Here is a 22,225-nt window from a genome sequence, read left to right as displayed (position 1 = left end):
TGTAGGCTGGAGCTGCTGGCTGTCAGGGGCAAAGTGGGGGCAGAGCAGCTGCCACCTGCCCCCCTCTTTAGGGATGAAGTCTGCTCTGCATTTGTGAAACTCTCAAAGACAAGCAAAGAAAGCTCTAATACTTGTTACTCTTATTTGTATGGAGAGAGAGTGAGGGTTAGGGTATGAACAAGAGTTTTCTACAAGTGTCTTGCCTAAGAACCCCCACACCATTTTCCCTCAAGCATGCTTTTAAAACACCCCCCACCTCACTGCATGCTTCAAACAAAAGCACGCCAGCCCACATTTAACCCAAATATAGTGGACTGAAAGGGAAATGTGCATAATAAGTAGATCTCCGAACAATACTTCACACTTCTGTGTTCTCTCTGCTTTTTCTACTCCTCTGCTGTGAAACATTAGGTCTTACTCTTTTCTCCCCAGTAGTGTCACCTCAGCAAACATAACTAGGCAGAAACCAGGGAAGAGTAAGAGTGGTGCCAATATTAGCTTAAATATGACATCTGGATTCAAGTATCAGACCAGCTAGTGCAGTTGTATGATGAAGCAAGCTCTGTTACTGAGTTTCAGAGGGGTATGTGATGGCCAGTAATTCAAGTCTGGGTTTTGAGTTGGTTTTGGAAAGCAAAAAGGGCATTGGAACACCTATAGACATAACAGGTCTTTGTCAGTCATTACCTTTAAATGCATTTAGGAAAATTAAGATGTTGTGTTGCTTTGACTAAAACTGGACTTTCAAAATACAGATACACTTCTTTTTTTTTTTTTTTTTTTTTTAGCAGGGACAGATGCTAACCTTGCAAAGCAGATGTATTTGCTCATTTCCCTGTTTTTCACTGGCGAATCCATCTTGCAAAGCTCCTGTCTGAACCATTTGGGCCCAGTGAGAAAGTGACAGGACCAATCAGCGTCGAGGGGCAGTACTTCCGAGCGCGTCGGAGTCGTGACGTATGCAAGCAGCAACAAGAGGCCGGGGCAATTATGGTGGAAGAGATTAGCGTGGATGCTGATAAAGCGCCAGTTTTTTCAGATCTTGATGACATTTCTTTGTTAAAAGAAGAACAAAGAACAGCAGTGAGTTGTTTTCTTTTCAAAAACGACAAGTCGTGTACTGACATGTCTACAGTCGCCATGGTTCACGTTATGCAGCTCTCTATGGAGTTTACTCCTCGGTAGCGGTGCACCTCTGTAGCAACTAAGACGTTAGTGTTTTTTTTTTTTTTTTTGCTCTGATTGACCCGTAAAGATGTGACAGACATAACGTTCATCCTATCACCCTCCAAGTTTTTTTTTTTTCAAAGACTCTGCCCTTTCCCAAATACTGTCTATGAGTGGTTTAGATAAATGCAGTACACATAGAATGCTGCAAATACTTCCCATGCGCTGCACCACTTCCTTTACAGCTTAAAGCTAATTTCCAGTTTCAAGTTATTCTGTGTGTTGCATTTCAAGGACATTTAGAGTTTTGAGACTTACATGCACACATTACAAATCTAATGCAAAAAGGTCTATATTCACGCTTGTACAAGCATACAACCACACTAGGGATGCACAGACACAGATACCAGTATCTGGTATCAGTGATGATACCAGGCCTAAGTTCTCCTACTTTTACTCATACTATTACTTTTTTGATATGCCTCAAATTTTTGTTGGACATCAAGAAATAATTGACGCCTAATGTTTGCTGCATAGATGTTCATACATGAGGAGATGAATTCATAAAGTGAAGTAATACTGTAGGAAGGGTCATGACTAGAGACGCTTTCAGCTTCCTTCTGCACCTTCTCAAATTTGAAATTGTTATTAAAAAAAGTTGAATTTATGATTTTTTTTAAATGTATTTTATGTTCAAGAAAAATAAAAATCTAATCAAATTTAATCATTGCAGATACTGTCCTTGGTATCATCTTAAAGCAATGGTTCTCAACTGGTGGGTCAGGACCCAAAAGTGTGTCATAGAGCTCTTTCAAGTGGGCTGTGAATGGGTACCAGGAAAAAAAATTTACATAAAGTCCTGAAAAGTTTGTTAAAATACAGTACATTCATACATTTTAAGTGTTTTTTTCAAGTGATAATGAGTACATCTAGGTCTTTCCTCAAGGCTTTGACTTATCTGTATTCTTAACCCTCATGATAAGATTGGTTTCTGTGTGATAATGAGGAAATTCCTTGAGAAATCACCAAATTGTCATGCTGTCTGAGGAAATTTGAGTAAAATAAAATGCATGCTTGTTCTTCTTTAATAATGCACTTTTCAAACATGTTTGTTTTGCCCTTACTCTTTGTTCATTCATGTTTTCTTCCATTAAAGGTCCAACTGGTGACTTTTTCATCAAAAACACTTGATAATGATTGAATGATTTCAGAAATCTGGGTCACGATTAGTCAACAGGGGGGTGTTGGTGGGTCCTGGCTGTAGACCAGTTGAGAGCCACTGGTTTAAAGTCTGATGTTAGCCTCTAATTATAGGAGCATGTAGTCAAAGTTGGAGCCATGTCTGCAGTTTGGTGATATTTTAACATAAGTGATGGAAGTAGAGGAGCATGAAAACTATGCACTGATAAATTGTCTAGAGGAGGGATGAGAAGAATCTGATTAAATAAAACAAACTTTTTAAATTATTTTAAGAACATTTCCAGTATTGATTAGGGCTGTGAGTATTAATGGGGTTTAACACAGTTAACTAAGATCCACAATTAGTGCACTATTTTATAAATCACAATTAATCACATGCTTTATTATCTCTTTTAATTTTGGTCAAGACACGTCAGCACCTCTGTGATGTAAAATAAGGCCACTGCTGCTCCTTAGTGTCTCATTTCCCTTTAAAAACTCACAGACCGCTCAGAAAAGTCATCTGGACCATATACATGTTCTGTTATTTCATTTTCAGTCCAAAACAAGTTCCTTTTTCTGTGGTTAAGTTCATGTGATAATCTTCAGTCTACCTCTGAAAGCAAGTCTGTATCCAAACAAAAGGCCAGGTAACCTTAGTTTAAGACAGCAGAGAAATTCAAAGTGAGACCATAATGGTTTAAGATACAAAATAGTAAAATCCTTAAAAGCTAAAAGGGTGCAATTAATCACGATTCACTACAGACATTTTTGCAATAAATGAAGATTAAAAATGTTAATCTTTTGAAAGCCCTAGTATGAAACCCATATTTGGTGAGTACCCAAATTTGGGTACCCACATTTATACTTGTGTACAACCTGGATAGACGAGGGATCAGTGCATTTTGTAAAATTAGAATGTAATGTAAAATTAAACAAAAATGATTAGATATAAGCTATGTATTTTTACACATCTAAGAAAATACCACCCCTGCTAACAGCACCCCCTCATATGACTAATGATTGACTCACTTTTTAAAATTCCTTCAGTGTTGTTTTAAGGTTGCTTTCACACTAGGGGTCTGGTCCTGGATCTGAGCCCAGAGTTTGGTTTGTTTGGTCAGTTTGAATGCAAATCAACCAGGGTCTGGGCACAGGGCTTGGTCTGCACTGAAAAAAATGTTTTGTTGATCCTACTTAATTTTATCAATTTTAGCAGTTGCACACAATATGTTTATCTAGATCTAGATATATTTTTTTGTTGACTGAACTTAATGTTTTTAAGTAATCTCAGATGAATAATGTAGGTAAGTTTAACTTAATAATTTTGTGTAGCAGATGCTGAATTTTTTTAAGAAAAGTCAACTAAACCTAGGTTAAACAGACTCGAATGAGTGGAGTTGAATTAACTCATTTTTATTAATTTTAGCAGTTGCACAAAATAAATTTGTCTAGATTCCACATGTTTTTTAAGTTGACTCAACTGATTATTTTTAAGCAATTACAAATTAGACGGATATTTGCTCAAATTAAGTACACAGTAAAACAAAATGAGTGTATCTTAGGTAACTGCTTTACTTAAAATGTCAAATAGTACCCACTGATAAAGTTTTTTTTTTTTTTTTTAATCATTTCACCTAAAGTGGACTAACTTAAGCCACCATTGGCAGCAATGACTGTTAGTCATCCACTGAACCAGTAGGTGAAGTTTCACCGATGTCAATGTATCATCCACCATTTGTTGACCTTAATAACAGTAACATTGGCCCCTATAGGCAGGACCTCTTTAATCGAGACAGCAGCTTCACTCATGGTGCATTTTATTTGATTATTTTATTTAGTCTTTATTTTACCAGGAGAAAACCTCATTGACATTAAAAATCTCTTTTTCAAGGGTGTCCTGGCCAAGACAGCAGCAGCAAACTGAGTGCATAAAGGTTTAGTTCCCAAAGGCATTCTGGGAAAACTGCAGATTTGTCATGCACATGCTCAGACAGGGCAGTATGTGGTCCCCATTTGAACACAATTTTTTTATGCTCCTGGTACACAATTAAAATCAACTAGCCTGAACACATTTTAAAAATTAAAATCACTTTAGTTTAACACATTTTTTTTTTTAACTTTTTTTTAACACATTTCAAACCACTTGAAACAGGCGCAATTCAAGTGGACTCTGGCACGGTTATGATGTTATATTTGGTATGTCATATGAAGTATATGACATCATCGTAAAAGCTAAACTTCTATCCAGCTATGTGGCAGTTTGTTCACATTTTTTCTCAGAAAAAGTTAAAAATCATCAGAATCAAGACAACAAACGGTGTGTTATGACTCACATCTATGTGCACCTCTGAGCTGCATGTAGATGTGTAGATACAACGAGCGACGTTACTGGCATCTTAAAAAGTTATCCGAAAAACATCCATGGTGGCAGGATGGACTTTTTTGCCGGGTAAAAACTAAAACAATTTTTGCTCAGGTCATGACTCGAGTGGTTGCCATGGTAGCTTCTTCTCCTTTTCCTCCATAGTTTGTGAACCAGCTGCATGCATAGCGCCACCTGCTGTATCAGACTGAGCACAGTCGCAAGTTGACCAAGGCATGGATCGATGTTGCTGAGGAGGAATCATGCTGCAATCAACAATCAAGCCTAATGTGAAAGCACTCTAAAAGTCTGGTGGCTTCAGTTCACTAACAGGGATTGTATTCCATATCTTAGCTCCCTTTATAGTAATGGACGTCTGATCTTAAGAGGAACTTTGAATTGGTACTTTACAGTTCCCCACAGCTGTATTTCCAGTTAAAGATTTAACTGCCTTTAAGGGTTTCATAGGCTATGACATTTTTCTGATCGTATGGGCTGTTCATATTTTAGATGTTATTTAAACTCTCTAAAGGTTTTGTCACTGACGAAACTTGTTTGTGAGCTCAGTATGGTGGTGGCTCAGTGACTGAGGTGTGAGAGAATCATAGTTTGCAAAGAAGTTTTAGCTGCATCAAACATCAGGCAGTCTCTGATTAGCCTAAAGCTGTACAGATTTGCTTTACTAATTCCACATCTTTTACGTGGTTGTTGAATTTCAGTTGAAGGTCCAACATCAGACCCAGAACGTTGACTTCAGAGAGCTGATTCATTGACGATTGATTTTAACATCTAATGAAAAATGTAGAATTCAAGCTTGTTTTTCCAGTAATGTCTATTTGAAGTTTAAAGAAGGAAGGGAAATACTACAGAATTGCCATCTATAGAATACTCCCAGGTGTCATCTCTAGTCTCGCCAGCAATAACGCTTCTCATCAGGGATATGACAAGGACACATTTCCTCCAGGTGCATGATGGGAAATAATATCAAAAGGACTGTAATTTTGGTCTTGCAGTTACTGGTCTTGCAAGTCTTTGCAAAATCTTTGTGACCGACCACTCAGTGAGTTGCTCACACACTGTCTTTGGATGTGAGAGGGTGTCAGACGGTGGTCTTAAAAAAATCTTGTTGGAGTTGTTTTAAAGTTTCCTGGTACACAGTATGTAAGGCATTTCTTGAAAATGTCTAACCTCTATCCAGTCTGATTATCAAAGTATGTTTGCACATTCATCAGGATCCACAGTATGTTTTTAAATGACATTACTTAGAAATCAAGTGTTCCCGTCAGGTGAGTCTCTTTAGGTCAGGATCAGGCAAGGTCTCAGCATGCAAGTCAAGAAGATTTGCAAAAACATGAGTCCAACAGAAATCATCCAAAGCCAGATTTCTGAAGTCAGTTCAACACATTCAGATACTGAGGTTCACCACACTGTGTCATATCTCTGCAAAGTTTAAAAGAAAGTGCAGAGAATTGCGTTATCAGATGTGAATCTCCTAAAACTCGGGTCTTCTCAGCCTGTGATTTTGTTGGAGGCCCTGTTGGATCTGGAAATATAAGGCAGAAGCTAAGGAGTTGTAGTGTTTACCATCGTAAGGACACTTGAGCATTACTTAGATTCCTCCTCGTGCTCAGTGTCTGTCAGTTTCTAAAGTTCTGTCAGCCTCATTATGCAGCACAGAAGTCTAATGAAAAAAATAAAAGACAGTATGTTGATTGGCATTTGTCCTCTGTTTTTTCATATATGGTGGAATTGTGTTTGTTTGCATGTTTCGTAAGTACAGCCTGGGTTTGTCTCTGTGCAGTATTCATACTGTAGAGCTATTTCCACACACACCTCCAGCATACAGCCAGTAGCTTTATCTGACATCCTGCAGCAGTGAACTCCTCTTTCAACACGTGTTTGAGGTTTTTGTGTGAGTGTGTTAAATGTTTTTTGTTTTTTTCTTTCAGCAAAAGTTTCACATTGTGCAGGAGGTGGCTAAATGTAATACTACTTAAAGAATACAAGTGTTGCATAAGATAGTTTTTCAAGTTTGCACCCTGTTCAAAGCTGTTGTCCTTGTTGCATCGCCTGCAGGTTCAACTCTCCGCCTCACCTTAACCTACTGATGCTCATTTTTCTCTGTCATCGACATATTTCCCTTTCTTTTTATTCAGGTTCCCTATCAATGAACAGGTACAGGTGCACATAACCCCTGTACTTGCCTCTCTTCATTGGATTCCAGTTGATTTTAGAATACATTTTGAAATTTTATTGCTGGTTTTTAAATCAGTCCACACCTTTAAATTGGTGCTGGGAAATTAATTGAAATTAGATTAAATCACAATATGGCCTGCTGCAATTCTAAAATTACAACAAGTGCAATATTTCTTTATCATGAAATTTGTGACAAAATACCTGTTTTAAACTTTTTTTCCTTTTTTTGCTGCAGAGATGTTATGTATGACATATGCAATCATTCAGGTGCCATTTTTTATGATTGTCTACAAAAAATCCTACCGTCTTCATTTTTGTACTTTTTTCTTATTATGAGAATGGCAAAAACCCTTCAATGCAACATTTCATATCCAGTTTGCAGTACGAGTCTGAATCATCCGAATTAGACACTTTCAAAGAATTGTTCAGCTCTTGTTTAGGAATTTAAAAAAGTTGAGGGATAATATCCAGTCACAATCACAATATTGAGGAAAAAATTGCAATTTGATTATTTTCCAAAATTGTTCAGCCCTACTTTAAACCCATATACCCCACCTCAGTCCCTCAGATCCTCTGAGCAGTCCCTCCAGGTCCACATCTGTGGAACAATCTGCCTCCTCAAATTAGAGGTGCAAACACTTTACACTCATTCAAGGCTCAGCTCAAAACCCACCTGTTTCCTTGGCTTTTGATACTGCTTAAAGCAGGGGTCATCAACTCCATATACACAAGGGCCAGCTTTTTGTTGACAGATGCTCAGGGGGCCATACATTGAAATAAACTCAACTGAAATCAATACCTTAGTCTAATAAGCATATTCTTGTAAAAAATAAAGTTTCTTTTGAAAATGAATGGAGCTTTAAGCTTTTAAAAGCGAGGAAATATCCTACTTATCACCTCTTATATACTTGTCACCTATACTGACGCCAGCCACTAGGGGGCGATTGAGATATTCTAGCTACATATTTGTGGAGCGCTCTTGATGCCTGTCACTAAGTTTGATGCTAGTAAGCTGAGTCGTGATTGGTCAGATGCTCATGCAGGACACAGATCTTTTGTGTTGATTCTCAGAAAGGAAAAATGCACTTTCAAAGAGCCTATAAAACTGCAACTTTAATCAAAACAGGAATCAGAAGTATTTTTTTGCCATGCCAAATTACAGACTTACAATACCTATTTGCTTCTTGTTTGAAACGTCGCTAAGTTGAAGGTTTTATTTAAACTTTGAGAAATGAAGTTAAACAATAGCATGCCATAGTCTGATTATCCCCCTGGGGGCCGGATGGGAAGCCATGGGGGACCTGATGTGACCTCCAGTTGATGATCACTGGCTTAAAGACTTCTCCAGTCTGAGCTACATTTTCCTCCCTGAATGTGTATTCGATGACATCACAGAACCTACTGGACGAAATTTAATCACAGTTATCATGTTTAATTGATTTCGCTAAAATTGTGATGGAAATTAAAACTCAATTAAATACCCAGCAATACCATGACTTGACCTACAGAAATGACAGCCTCCCCTAGATCAGGGGTTCTCAACGCTGGGGTCGGGACTCCACTGGGGTCCGCAAGACACTGAGAGGGTGCCTTCAGATGCCTCAAAAAAACTAAGAACATTTTTGAATAACACTGTTAACACTTTACACCAATTTTGCAAGTTTTAACACATTTTTGCAACTAAAACCCATTTTTGTCTATTTCTAACCCTTCTCACCACTTTTTTCTGCCTGTTTTTGACACTTTCAAACCAAATCTCGCAACTCTCTGCCTTTTGTTGTCTCTGTTTGCACATTATTGCCCCTATTAAGCCTTTACCCACTTTTAAGTCACATTTCACAATTTGATATGCCCAGTTTGACTATTTCTGCCTCAGCTAACCCTTTCTTGCCAGTTTATATCAATTTTCAACCAATTTCACCAAATTTCCATCTATTTTTGCCACTCTAACACCATTTCAACCACTTTTGAATCTCCTTTTACCACTTAATATACCCATTTTTCTCCACTTTAACCCATTTTTGCCTTTTCTTGCACTTTTATGTAATTGTTTGCATTTCTAACCCATGTCTACTACTTTAGCTATTTTTAACGTATTTTAATTCTGTTTTTCACAAAATGATTTACATTTTTAAGAGGACTACTTACTACACAAATGAATTAAATTTGTCTCTTTGATAAGAGTGGTTAATATTCAGGTTAAATATAAAATACCACCGTTTAAATTTACAGTGGACCAGGATTTTGCTGGACCCCAGTTGGCTGGGCCATTCCCCCCCCCCCCTAATTTGCGACCTTATCTGCACATGACTATTCTTGAATGTGCATGGCTGTGTTCAACCACCTTCAGGTTCAGTGGGGGTCCCCGTTCACTGGCGCCTTTATTTTGGGGGTCACGGGCTGGAAAGGTTGAGAACCACTGCCCTAGATGACAATCAGGATGAACACTAAAAACACACCCAGTATTTACTGTAGATACTGGATTTTCTAAATGTTATGACGAATGCTACTGGTGCTAATGCTAACTGCAGCTACTCATCGGGTCGCTGAAGTTTGTGCTGTTTTGCTACAATTCTCTTGTCATTAACTTCCCTCTGTGACACATCAGAAAAGCCGAGATGTCACTGCCAGAGCTTGAACTTTTCTATTGTCTCATAGTTTCATCTCTCAGCACCACCTCTGCCTTTCTTCTCTCACCTTGCCGTTTTGTGTTCTTACACTTTTGCTCTTTGCACTTGCAGAGCACTCTGTGCTCTCATTGTTTAACGACAGTGACAATTTAGTCTGACCTCAACACAGGTGAAAAGGAAATGTTTAAAAGCAGACAGTGAACTGCATCATTATTCAGTGTCATTTGGTAAACGTAGTTAGTTCAAGAGCTGCCAGTGTTTTATGTCACTTCTCTGGTTTTTACCTTAAAACTCCTGCATAAAGATCACCCACATCCCTGGAGCTTAGATCTGTGCAGTGTAGCAACAGGTGGCCAAAGGAAGTGTGCAGTTTTTGCAAAGAGCAACGTTTGTATGCTCCATACAAAAACAGAAAAGCAAGCCTTTATCCAGGTGATTGTGTGCAGCCACGATTTCTGTGTCGAACAGAAGGGTATCCAGTGTTGCATTATAAGTTTTAAATAAAAGTCTAAGTTGATTTAAGATAGTTACATCATGGAAAAGGTGACTTAACTCCTTCCCTTTGAGCCCCCACATATGCAGAGATGCTTGTTGGTGTTTTATGTGTTTATGCCCACATCCGCTGAAAAAACCTGGAGAAAGCAAAGTGGTTTCATTTGCTACACACAAGCTAAGCTGAACTGTATGAACTAAGCTTCTAAAACATCCTGTTTTGTACTTCAGGGAGTAACAGTGATGGAAACTAACTTGAAGGCAGTTTATATAACGGCTGATTTATGACCAGAGCCAGAGATGAAGGTAAAAACCAAGAGAAATAGAAGGAAGACATTAAGACAGAAACTAGTCAGATAAGAAGGGAGACTTTAGGGGCATTTAGATGTTTCTGCTGTCTGAACCCCGCTCAGACTTCGGTCAGGTGTTTAATTATGGATGCTGTAAAAGAAGGCAAGTCAAACGCTTGTTCTCTGATGTATAACTGCAAAATTTTAGAGAAAGAGATTTTACCCTCAGTGTTTCAGCCCTACAGCACAGTAATCCTATTTCAGTGTTTGCTTGGTTGTTTTTCCTAGTAACAGTTTAAGTGTTTGATCATTGGTAAATAGATATGAATAGATACCTTTATCAGAGATGTGAGCATTAAAGTGCTTGTCATTAAGGTCAGATATAAACCTATTAAATTTTATAACTGCATTAATAACATGCTATTTTGTTCTTTTAGGTGCACTGTGATTAAGTTAAAGTGGTAGGAAAGACACAGGGTCCTACTCAGTGTCGCATCTTCCTGCTCCCACAGTGATGAAAAGTCATGATACCACTATACCTTTGAATGTCTTTCAACAAAAACCTCAACAGACAGCTCAGTGGACAAGCAAAAGAAATCTGCAGTTTGTGTTAGCAAACATTTCACAGTTTTCCTGTTTTCTTTAACCATTTTTATTAACTTGTCTGTCAGTAGCAAGTTCCTCCTTCTGTAGCTGCTGTTGCATTCAATCTATCAGAAGTTCCTTTTTGCCTGACTGCTGAGGTCAGCCCTACACATGGGTCCGTATGTCACTGCGTGACTGACTGGGTAACACAGTGAGTGACGATACTTTCAGAGCCGTACAGAGTTGGTAGTTCATGGAGCAATTAGGACACCCGCTGATGCCATGCTCTGTTAACCTAGCAGAGCAGATGGATTTGCAAGATTCCATGTCTGACATCAGGCAAATCCATCTTGAAAAGCTCCAGTCCACAATGTTTGTGCCTAACTGAACACATTTCAGAACAATCACCAGCTGAAGAGAATTGGAAGTAGCCACAGCCGGGGTTTGGTTGTATAAAAAACCATTTCCAATGGCTGCCTCAATGCAGTGATTACTTCCAATGTAGCTTCAGCATAGTGTCAGTTTTACTGGAACTGGATCACGTTTCTGCAGAAATAAAGAATAAAACAACTCTATAAACTTTTCATGATGTTAAAGATGTTTTCGCTCTTCTCGCGTCCTGCTATGGCATGAGTTTGTGAGAGTTACAGGTGAAAGACTGAGTTGTAAGTAGGTGAATACAAAGGCTGCTTGTGGAGTGGTTAGCTCGGACTTAGCCACAGCAACAGTTTTTATGGCTTCTCTCTGTCCATGTGCGTCAGCGTCGTTTATGTGTGTGTGCTCTCCAGCTGTGTGTCTCTGTCGCTCCTGCGAGCCAGGGCAGGCGGTGTGTCTAAATATTGTTTTATTAATACTCCATCTACATTCTTTGTTTGTTGAAGGCGGTCTAAATGATAAAAAACCTCAACAAAGGTGCACATACTTTAAATATCATTGAAACTTTTAAACGTTTGTATAATCATGATTAATTATAAATTTGCCATAAATCAATAATTAACAGTTATAAAAGACGAGAGAAACTCTGAAACTTTAAATAAGTTCACTGAGGCAATGAGAAACAGAGACAGAAGGATAAAAGTCTGTAACTGATCACTTAGGAGTTCAAGAGAATTCAACTAAACGGTGATTTTTTTTCTTCTTATATGTTACATCCGTTGTTCATTGTTCTCCAAATGTGAGCTTCACCACCAAATGTAAGTCATCTATTATTTAAAGAGATTTTTTGATTAGTATTAGACACACGTATGAAAACATTTCCTCCATACAGTATAGAGCAGAGGACAGGAGAAGTTGGACACTTAATATTCTCTGGTGAAGATTTGTCAGAGTGAAAATTAGAGATGTTCTTGTAATCTGCTGCAGTTTTTTCTAATAAACAGCCAGTTAAGAGTATTTTAATTTTAGCACAAACTTGATATCCATTAAGAAAATAAAAATCTAAGAGTTTTGACTCTTAGATGACTGTCTCTAACAGTCTGACCCATATCTCAGTAGTGTGCTGTTTATGTACAGGGAGAGGTTCTTTATTAAGAGGAGAGCTGATATTGATCATATTGGTGAGGGAAAGTAGAGCACTTGTGTCGTATCACACCCTTTTCCATACCAAACTTGGCATATAGCTGATAGTTACCAAACACCAAAGTTGTGGCTAGTGGAAATACTGAGTGGCTAGTAAGTTTGCAGAACCACTAGCCACCGTGGCTGGTGAGCAAAAAAGTTAATGTCAAGCCCTGGACACAAAAGATGTTTTGTTTTTTTCCTGGTCCTCATTGGTACAGGTTTGTGATCATTAAAGGTGGGGTTTGCGAGTGTATCCAATGGCTGCAACCTTAGCTTTCCCAGCCCCTTGGATAGCAGCAGTTTAATCAGAACTGGACAACATTTCTTTTTAAAACAAGAGCAAAGGGCCACACCGAAAGCTTGTCTTGGCAGAGAAGATGTTTATGCACGTCTCCCGACCGGCCTTTGTATCAGTTTTGTTCACAGAGAAGCTATTATCAATCTACAGCAGCAGTATTGGCACTATGGTGGCCTGTCAGTTCAAGAGTTGCACATTTGCATAACATAATTTTGTCTTGTCAATCTCGTTGGCCCGTTAATGTGACAGACAGAACGCTCCTCCAGTTACCTACTGAGAATTTTTTGAAAAGTGCTGCCCTTCCCAAACACTTTCTATGGGATCTTTCCCAGATGAATGGGAAATATAAGCATGCGATGGACATTTGAAACAGTCTATGTGTCAGGTTAATGCTCTGTCTATAGCACTGTGGATACTTTGTTTGAGGAAGTAGGCGGAGCTACTCCTTTCTCCTGTCCAGCGTTACACCAGGCATCCCAGATAGTTGTGGTCAGCCATATACTAGGTTTTAACCTTGGCTTGTTTTGCCAAAATAAAAAGTGGATTACTATCTGAACATGAAAGACAGTACACATTTCCAAGGAAATGCATTACAAAGAAAACTTTCCTGAGAAAATATCTTTGCCTAAGTGCTAACCATAACTGGGCTACTAACACAAAGAAAGAAACTAAACTGACACTTCTCAAAAGTGAAAATGCAGCTGCAATAACTGTCGATCATTGTACTTTAGTGAGCCATTTTGTACATGCACTGTAAAAAAAATTCCGTTAAATTTACGGTAAAACGCTGGCAGCTGTGGTTACCAGAGATTTACTGTAAAAATTACGGTGAGAATGTATGAGAAAAAACGGTGTTTTCATTCTACAACTGTAAATATTACAGTTCAAACCTGTTTTTTTTTAACTGTAAATTTCTGTTAAAAAAATACAATATTGTAACCGTTTATACAAGGATTTGCTGTAAAAATAACAGTTATACTGTAACCATATTTACGGTAATTTGCTGTACAACTTACTGTAATTTGATGTAGAAGTTACAGCTCTATTACAACATTTTCTACAGGGATTGGCTGTAAAAATAACGATAATGAAACAAACCTGTTTACGGTAAATTACTGTAAAAACACCAGAAATCCTGTAAACCTAAATACAATCTATCTCAGTAATAAAAACAGTAGACCCGTATAAAGTTAAACGATATTTTATTATAACTACTTAAATTTTACAGTAAATTACTGGCAGCTGTGGTTACCAGAAATTTACCGTAAAAAATACAGTACAAAACATGAGAAATTACAGCTGATATTTGCAGATTTTACGGTAGTAGCAAAATACTGCCCAACTTTAAATTTTACAGTAAATTACTGGCAGCTGTGGTTACCAGAAATTTACTGTAAAAAATACAGGACAAAACATGAGAAATTACAGCTGATGTTTGCAGATTTTACAGTAATAGCTTAATACTGCCTTACTTTAAATTTTACGGTAAATTACCAGCAGCTGTGGTTGCCAGAAATTTACTGTAAAAAATACAGTACAAAACATGTGAAATTTCAGTTAATTTGCTAGATTTTTGCAGTAGTGCCCTAATACTCCTACTTTTAACAAAAGATTCAAGCTCTCTGATAAACAATAAGAAACTCTGCAGTTATATGTTTGCAATAAAAAACCTTTCAACACATCTGATAACTTGTCTGTATACTCACAAAGCAGTTTAGATCTTGGAAGAAAAAGCTTGTGTCCATATGTATGACAGGTAGTCCTTGGTGTAATGCATGAAGATGAAACAAAGTCACTTGCCCCTAAATGATTCAAGAGTAATGAGTCCAGTCTTGACTGAAGAAGGCCTTCCACTTGGGAAGCTTCACATGGCCAAGAAACTTCATCTTCTTGAAGACTCGAGCACAGTTCATCAGGTGTTCTACTTTGGACTGGCTCCATCCTCTCTGCAGGAAGTACATATACAAAACAAAGTTAGAGTGATTCAGTGCTTCAGTTTAATGCCTACACAGATGTAAATTTGAGAAAACTAGGCTCTAATAAGCCATGCTTACAATCAGCACAACAGAATAAAATAAACAGTGTGTACAGTACATATAGATCATTTCTATAATAGAATATGGTGAAGAAACGCAAATGTACCCACAAGTGCCAGCTATTAAGTCAGCAATCACCTAACAACAGCCAATTACTTTTTCCGTTATTGATTATAATGAGACAGTTATGACATATTAATTGCAATTTGCTTTTCCTTTATAGTTTAGAGCTGTGGTGCCCAGGCTTGTATCCACTGAGCTCCCCCCTCCTTCACATATCCAAGAAGATACGGAACCACAAAAAAAAGTGACATAGCTATTGCTGTAAAAACTAAACATAAATTTGAATTGATTTCATTGTTTAAAGAAGTTTTAATTTTGGCAGATATTTTTAATTTTAGTCTTAGTTTTAGTCTTTAAGTGAAATGAATTTTAGTTTCAGTCACATTTTAGTCATTTCTGTCCATTTAGTTTTAGTCCATAAAAAGTCCTCACATTTTAGGTTTTACTTTTAGTCCAAGCATTTATTGTCTTGCTTAAATCTGGTACCAAGTCATAGTGGGATGTTCTCTGCACCCTGCCAAACCTGGGGTCCCTGCTTTCTATAGCTGAGAGACAGAAGAGCTACAGCTGCATTGTTTTTTGACAGAATTACCCACAGTGGAGAGATATCATGGATTTTGAATGTCCAACGAAAACTACATTACATTCTAGTCAAAAACTAAACTTAGTTTTTGTCAGTTTTAGTCATCACAGATCTATTTTTGTTAGTCTAGTTTTTGTCATGGAAAACAAAGCTGTCGATGAACATTTTTAGTCATAGTTTTAGTCGTGAAATTAACACTGGTTTAAAGCTACACACAATAGCCCAAACCACAAGTGTTAGCAAAAGACCTTGGTATGAACCATTCATAAGGGTTATATTGTGATTTTAGGTAGTTGAACCACAAGATAAATATTTGCAAACTATGCTCTTTATTTATATATTTACTTGTAAGACCACCCAAATAAATATAGAATTTGCTTTTACATGTAAATATAATATATAATTTTATATATAATTTCTATATAATTTCCCTTCGGGGATGAATAAAGTTATTATTGTATTGTATTAGGGTAAGCCTACCCATTAAGCCCAGGCACCATTTAAGCCCACTTGTGACTTTGAAGTCAATTTAAAAAAAAAAAAAAGAGGGGCCTGTCTTATGCTATACATTATTTTGTCCAATCACACAATTTCTTAATTATATGTCAGTTTTTGTTTGACACCAATCACATTTGTAGTTATTGAAAAAGGCCCGCCTACATTTGTGCAGTCTCAAGAAGGCTCAGATAAAGTCGCCTCAAAACTTTGGTGTTTTGGGACCCTCAGAAAGAACCTCTTTTCAACCATTTTCAGCCACTGACTTGTTAAGTACATTCATATTATGTAATTTGAGAGATTATTGATTTGTTTTTTTGTGTATAAACAGGTAGTTTTTTGTAATTTCTTACTATTTAGTTTTATGTGAAAAGATGAGTCATGCTAGCTAGCGTAGCAAGCTAATCACTAGTCAATACATGTAGCCCTACTGACAGATACACTGCTTAATGATTAAAAATGATAAGTACACAAACTAAGTGTTTTCTGATTCATTTTACATAAATCTTACATAAAAATTTGAACAAGAATTCCTTGATAATTCAGAAAGTTTGGCAGAAGAGAAATAACTGTGATGGCAAGTTTTGCAGCATATTTAGCCTACAGGCATTTCTTTAAACATTTGTTTAATTTTGGTGAGAACATATTATCTTCATTTCCCTGGTAGTCACTGTAGTACCATTTAAGCCCAGTGTGTTCCATTTAAGCCCATCTTATGTGTTTCAATAGAAAAAAATGAAATTTTGAGGTTTGATAGCTTTTCGCTGTAATCCTGTGTTGGATGTTGTTATACTAACTTCATTAACACGAGTACATCACAGATCACACACTGACCAGAAGAATTGTTATGTCAGTTAATTTTTCATAATAAATTGTTTATAGTGAGAAAAATGCCAACAAAAAAGAGGAATTACTACAACTGTCCTAAAATCATCATTGTTACAGCCAAACATTAAATCCAAGTTCAATAAGATATTGTTGATTCACTGTAATGTCATTTAATACTTTTAAAAACAAACACATTTTCTTTATTTTGTCAATATTGAATCAAATTTTGTCAATATTAAATAAAATGTTCAATGAAATGTTAAATACTGAAGCCAATGAAAATTAGGTTTAGGCCTACTTAGTCATGTTTGTGGTGGTCCATTGTTACAAGCCAAACATTAAAGCCAAGTTCAAAAATAAATTGTGTTTAACATGTATAACATGTTACTGAATTAATATATGTTTACTACTTGAAAAATGTAATGATTTTTAAATTTCTGTCAATAAACGTGGTTGTGGGCTTATTTGGAACACACGTGGCTTAAATGGTACTTAGGTACCAATTAAGCCCATGCCAGACTTTGACTTTATTCATAACATTTCTTTAATTTGTTCTCTAAAATATGCATAAGTAAATAAATATACCTTCAAATGAGGGATTAATCCTTCATTCTAACAAATTATCATGTTTATAAACCATCTTAGTATCTATGAAAAATACGTGAACTTAGATTTTGGTGGGCCTAATGGGTACACTTACCCTAAATGCTTTGGGGTACAAAAGGATTTTGCTGTAACAAAGATGATGGGCGCTGAATTTTAAATCAATCATAATGAAAACATATGACTCACACAGAAAACTGTATTGGCCCCCATATGGTGGGATCATCAGAACACTGAGAACAAGCTGGACAAAGCAGTGGCATGGCAGTATTCTGGGTATTTCTACATGACCAGATTAATGCAGTGCTTGGTGTAAACTACATAAAATAAACATAAAATGGCTTCATGTTGCTTAAAGAAAGATTAATCTAAAGAATTTATTGAGGTATGTACAAATGCTGTGAAAGGCTTACCATTATTAATCCTTGATAACTGGCGTCTTTTTAGAAGAGTGGAATACCGGAGACAGTATAAAGTAATGGAGTCCTAGTCACCACTAGCAGAAGAAACAGGACCTTAAAAAAGAGTAAGGAAAAATAGAAAGACAAGGTAAAGCACCAAATCATGTCAACTTAGAAGTTTTGAACACTTATGTATGCACTGATTGCAAAGTACTATCCAATTTTTGAATTCACTCAAAAAAGGAGGGGACCCAATCTCTTCTTGTCCCGTGAGCTGAATGTCTTGTCACATCCCTTGTGTTTTGTGGCAGAAGCTACAGCAGACACAAAATGCAGACATACATGTAGAGTGATCCAGCTGTCAAGCAGTTATCAGACGGTGTTGCTGTGTTTATATGTTCTTCTAAAATCAACACTAAGCTGTGACTGGTGCTACCCTCTCCACTTAGAGTGTGTGTTGATCCCACAGCTCTGTATGTCATCTTGCTTGCCCTTGCGCTTTTTCTGCTCACAACAGTTTTGGTTTAGAAAAAAATGCTGCACATCTATTTCTTTTTGTTTTTTAAATTTGAAAATTTGGATACTATCAAACCTAAAAATCTGAACCAGAATCTTTATTGTCATTGTACACAAGTACAACGAAATTTTGCACAGTTCCATTCAGTGCAATTATTATTACCTCTGCCAAGGAGGTCATGTGATCGGCAGAGTTTGTTTGTTGGCAACATAACCCAAAAAGTTATGGATAGATTCTGATGAAATTTCCAGGGAATGTCAGAAATGGCAAAAGGAAGAACTGATTTGATTTTGGGACTGATCCAGATCATCGTCTGGATCTAGGAATTTTTAAAGGACTCTTCACTATTGGGAGATAGGGCTAATGGCAGAGGTCTGCGCTCTCTGAGTGCTTTTCTAGTTTATTATTGCAACTGCTCTGGGATATGTGCTGTTTTTCAGTCTGTTAGTTTTGGCTCTTATTGTCCTGAACCGTCTTCCTCAGGATAGCAGTTGTTACAGGTGACAATAACACGGTTATAAAAATAACTGATATTGTATCACATGATGCACATGGCTGGAAGGAAATAAAACATTTTGCCAGCATTACACTATACCATATAACTACCTCTAAAGAGGAAAAATTATTACCTCTGTAGGAACTCCTGAGTGGATCCCAATGCTGGTCAATGCATAGCATGAGCTGCCTTGAAGCCTAGCAAGAGGCTCCTGGGAGGATGATAAAAGTAGAAAAGAATTACAAGCAAATCATCCATTACCATCCAAATGAGTCTTTAAAGTGTTTCTGAGATCCACTTACTACAAAATACAATACATGGGGCAGGCTTTCCACTGGTACCCCATCTGGCAAGAATGTTTCAACAAGGCAAAAGAGGTTGTCTTCTTTTTTGTCGAAACAGGAGAGAAGGGGAAACACCATACCCTTTATGTCCTCTGAGCAGCCCTCCAACTGTCCTCTCTGAATCTTGAGCTTTGTGGCATCCTGCAAAAATCAAGTGAGCTATTAAATCTTTAGTGCCATGACACTGACGTGCACATATCCCCATTGTGCATTTAGGAGGTGCTGGAGCCAACAGGTAGTGCCCAGGACCACCACAGTCCACCACCACACTATCCACCTTATTCCTGGGGCCGCTACTGTAAATGTGAATATGGGTGAAACTTCCGGTGCCAAAACGGAAGTAGGCTACATTAAATACATGTATTCTAGTACAGCAGCTAACTATAGACGCTAACAAAGAACGACAGTTGTTTCAATAGGAATTCTTCTGGAATTTGTAAATATTTATATTTTTGTTATCACATGTTCACACTGTTTGTATTATAAGCTGTAGATAAGTAAATAAGGTGGATACCACATTATTCCTGGGGGTCTACTGTAGCTATGAATGGAAGTGGAACTTCCAGTACAGTAACAATAATAGCAAAAACATGATATTTCCAAAGGCTTACTAAAGTGATTTAGTGTCAACAGTGGTTGTTCTGAAATAAATAAATATTTGCTGTAATAAATACTGCTTCATTTTTGTTAAATCAATGAGCTGAAATTTTTTAATCATATTTTCTGCAATGCTCAGTACCTGCTGCTATGTTCATGGTACTAATATTATGACAAAGTTAAATATGTCTCTCACAACATGCTGTCCACTGTCTAAGTGCATCGGGGATGTGATTCTTTTAGTATTAATTTATCATTAATTCTTAATACAAAACTTGACATTTACCAAACTGAAGAGCTGGCAACTTGAGTCATGGATAATTTTATAAATATAATTCCCATATTTAAGAGGGATTAGTTTGTAAAATGAGAATTTCAGCAACTCCACAAACTAGAAATGTATCTTTTTATACCGATATAAAGCTACTAAAGTTAGCTAAATATGCCCGTGTAGGTTATCTAAAGTAATGTCATCAATTTGAACTCTCCAGTAGAGGCTAGAGAAATAATAATAATATTATCCCGTCTGAGGTGAAGCAGTCTAACTTTATGTAGTTTGGTATTAAAATTGCTTTAACAGTCACGTTTAGCATCTGGTTTCTATGCAAAGTCCCATTTAGATAGAACGGAGCGGAAGTTGCGCCCATATTCATGGAGGGGTAGGAATAAGCTGGAAAGCCTGCCTCAGGGGACTCTGAACACAGATATGAATATGACTCTGAACACAGATATGAATCTGACTCTGAACACAGATATGAATCTGACTCTGAACACAGATATGAATCTGACTCTGAACACAGATATGAATGTGACTCTGAACACAGATATGAATGTGACTCTGAACACAGATATGAATCTGACTCTGAACACAGATATGAATGTGACTCTGAACACAGATATGAATATGACTCTGAACACAGATATGAATGTGACTCTGAACACAGATATGAATGTGACTCTGAAGGGGAAAAATCCTTCACCTTAGGTCGCTCTGAAGCATCAGTGCTGCGGCGGGACTCTCACTTTTTGGCTAGGGGACATCACGGTCCTCACGGTCACTCCCACCTCATCTGGAAAACTCCGTCCTTTTTCTTTCCCTCTTCCCAGTGTTCCCAGTATCCAACCGCCCATTTTTTGTGCATTTTTCAAAAGTCTGAAGTGGGCGGAGTTAGCTCTGAGCTTGGGGTTCACTTATGGTCCCCAACACAGCAAGTGTTAAACGTTCTCCACGCTAAAATGACAGCAAAAAATACAAATCAAACAGCAATGTTGGCTGGTCTAGAACTGAAACAAAATGCCTCCTGACCCATTTAACTTCTACCTATAAACACGTGGTGTTACTGAATGAAAAGAACTCAAGAAATATTTGACACTACGACAAAAGAAGTTCTACATACCTTACCAATAGCTCGTAGGCTGATGCTCCGGGTGACGTCGAATTAATACACGCCAATGTCCTGCTTTGTATTCCATCTTCGTTTGCAGCCCGTTCTCACGAGCAGACAGCAACTTTATGAAATATTTCCGCACGAGACCACAGAAGACACGAAAACGCTGTAGTTTACCAGGCAGCCGTTGGCGGTTTGATTTTCCAACGAACCACACACGCATGCGTATAAGGTCCTTCTTTCCCCGCGCCTGCGCGAAACCGTATTCGCGCATGGCAATTGACTGCAACCACAGTGCGCAAACGCATTTCGAGAAAGCAGCACTGTTTGTGTACATGGAGGGAGGTGACTGAAAACTGTTCACTCTGGAGCTCGTTTCCAAATTGTTCCATTTTAAACACCCAAATCGCTGTTCTAGTACAGACAGAATAGAAAACGTTCCTGTGTAGACAGGGTTGAATGGCGACGGGAAACAGTTTTTCAAAATTATTTTTATATATTTATTTTTTATATTGATACAACTTTATTGAACAGATTCCAATAGTTAATACAGCATTGGCACATGAAACAAAACGTATTTACTAGACATAAATAACCCCACATACAGGTAAAGAGAAGTTTAGATTAAATTACATAAGGTATGAGAAGTAAATTAAAATTTCAGAAACTAAACCATGGTTTCATATTGTTTTTTTTTTAAGAAATTTTTTTCCCTTAGAAATCAATTTGATAGACTATATGTACAGTTCCCATTCATTTTTAAAACTGATTATGGAGGGTTTCTTGTCATTCTATTTGCATTCATGTTTAAGTTGTTTAACCAGTAAAAATAACTATTGTATTTATATAATGTATATACTATATATTCAACTGTATTATATACATATTATATATACAGTATGTATCTCTCTCTCTCTTTATGTATATATAAAATAGTTCTTTCCAATTACCTTGTTATATTTCCTATCGGTAATATGTGTCATCCAATTTCAGTTCTGAAAGATTGACTGAAACATTAAAGTACATCAATGTATTTTGTGTTAGATGCATTAAAGGAAGTGGAATGGCTTTACAAATGCAATGGCATTCTTTGTGAGAGCAATTAACATCAT

General features: G+C 37.2%; 1 protein-coding gene across 2 annotated transcripts in view; it reads left to right on the top strand.

Moving 5' to 3' along the window:
* The window catches only part of LOC121513429 (neurocalcin-delta A), a 140,666-nt gene that overhangs the window by 54,749 nt on the left and 63,692 nt on the right, over positions 1-22,225 (top strand). The gene's annotated exons all lie outside the window — the stretch shown is intronic.

The sequence above is a fragment of the Cheilinus undulatus genome, linkage group 8 (assembly GCF_018320785.1).
Source record: "Cheilinus undulatus linkage group 8, ASM1832078v1, whole genome shotgun sequence".
In the NCBI taxonomy this organism is placed as follows: Eukaryota; Metazoa; Chordata; class Actinopteri; order Labriformes; family Labridae; genus Cheilinus; species Cheilinus undulatus.
Note: the sequence above shows the minus strand (reverse complement) of the source record. Positions and strands in the feature narration are given on the sequence as shown.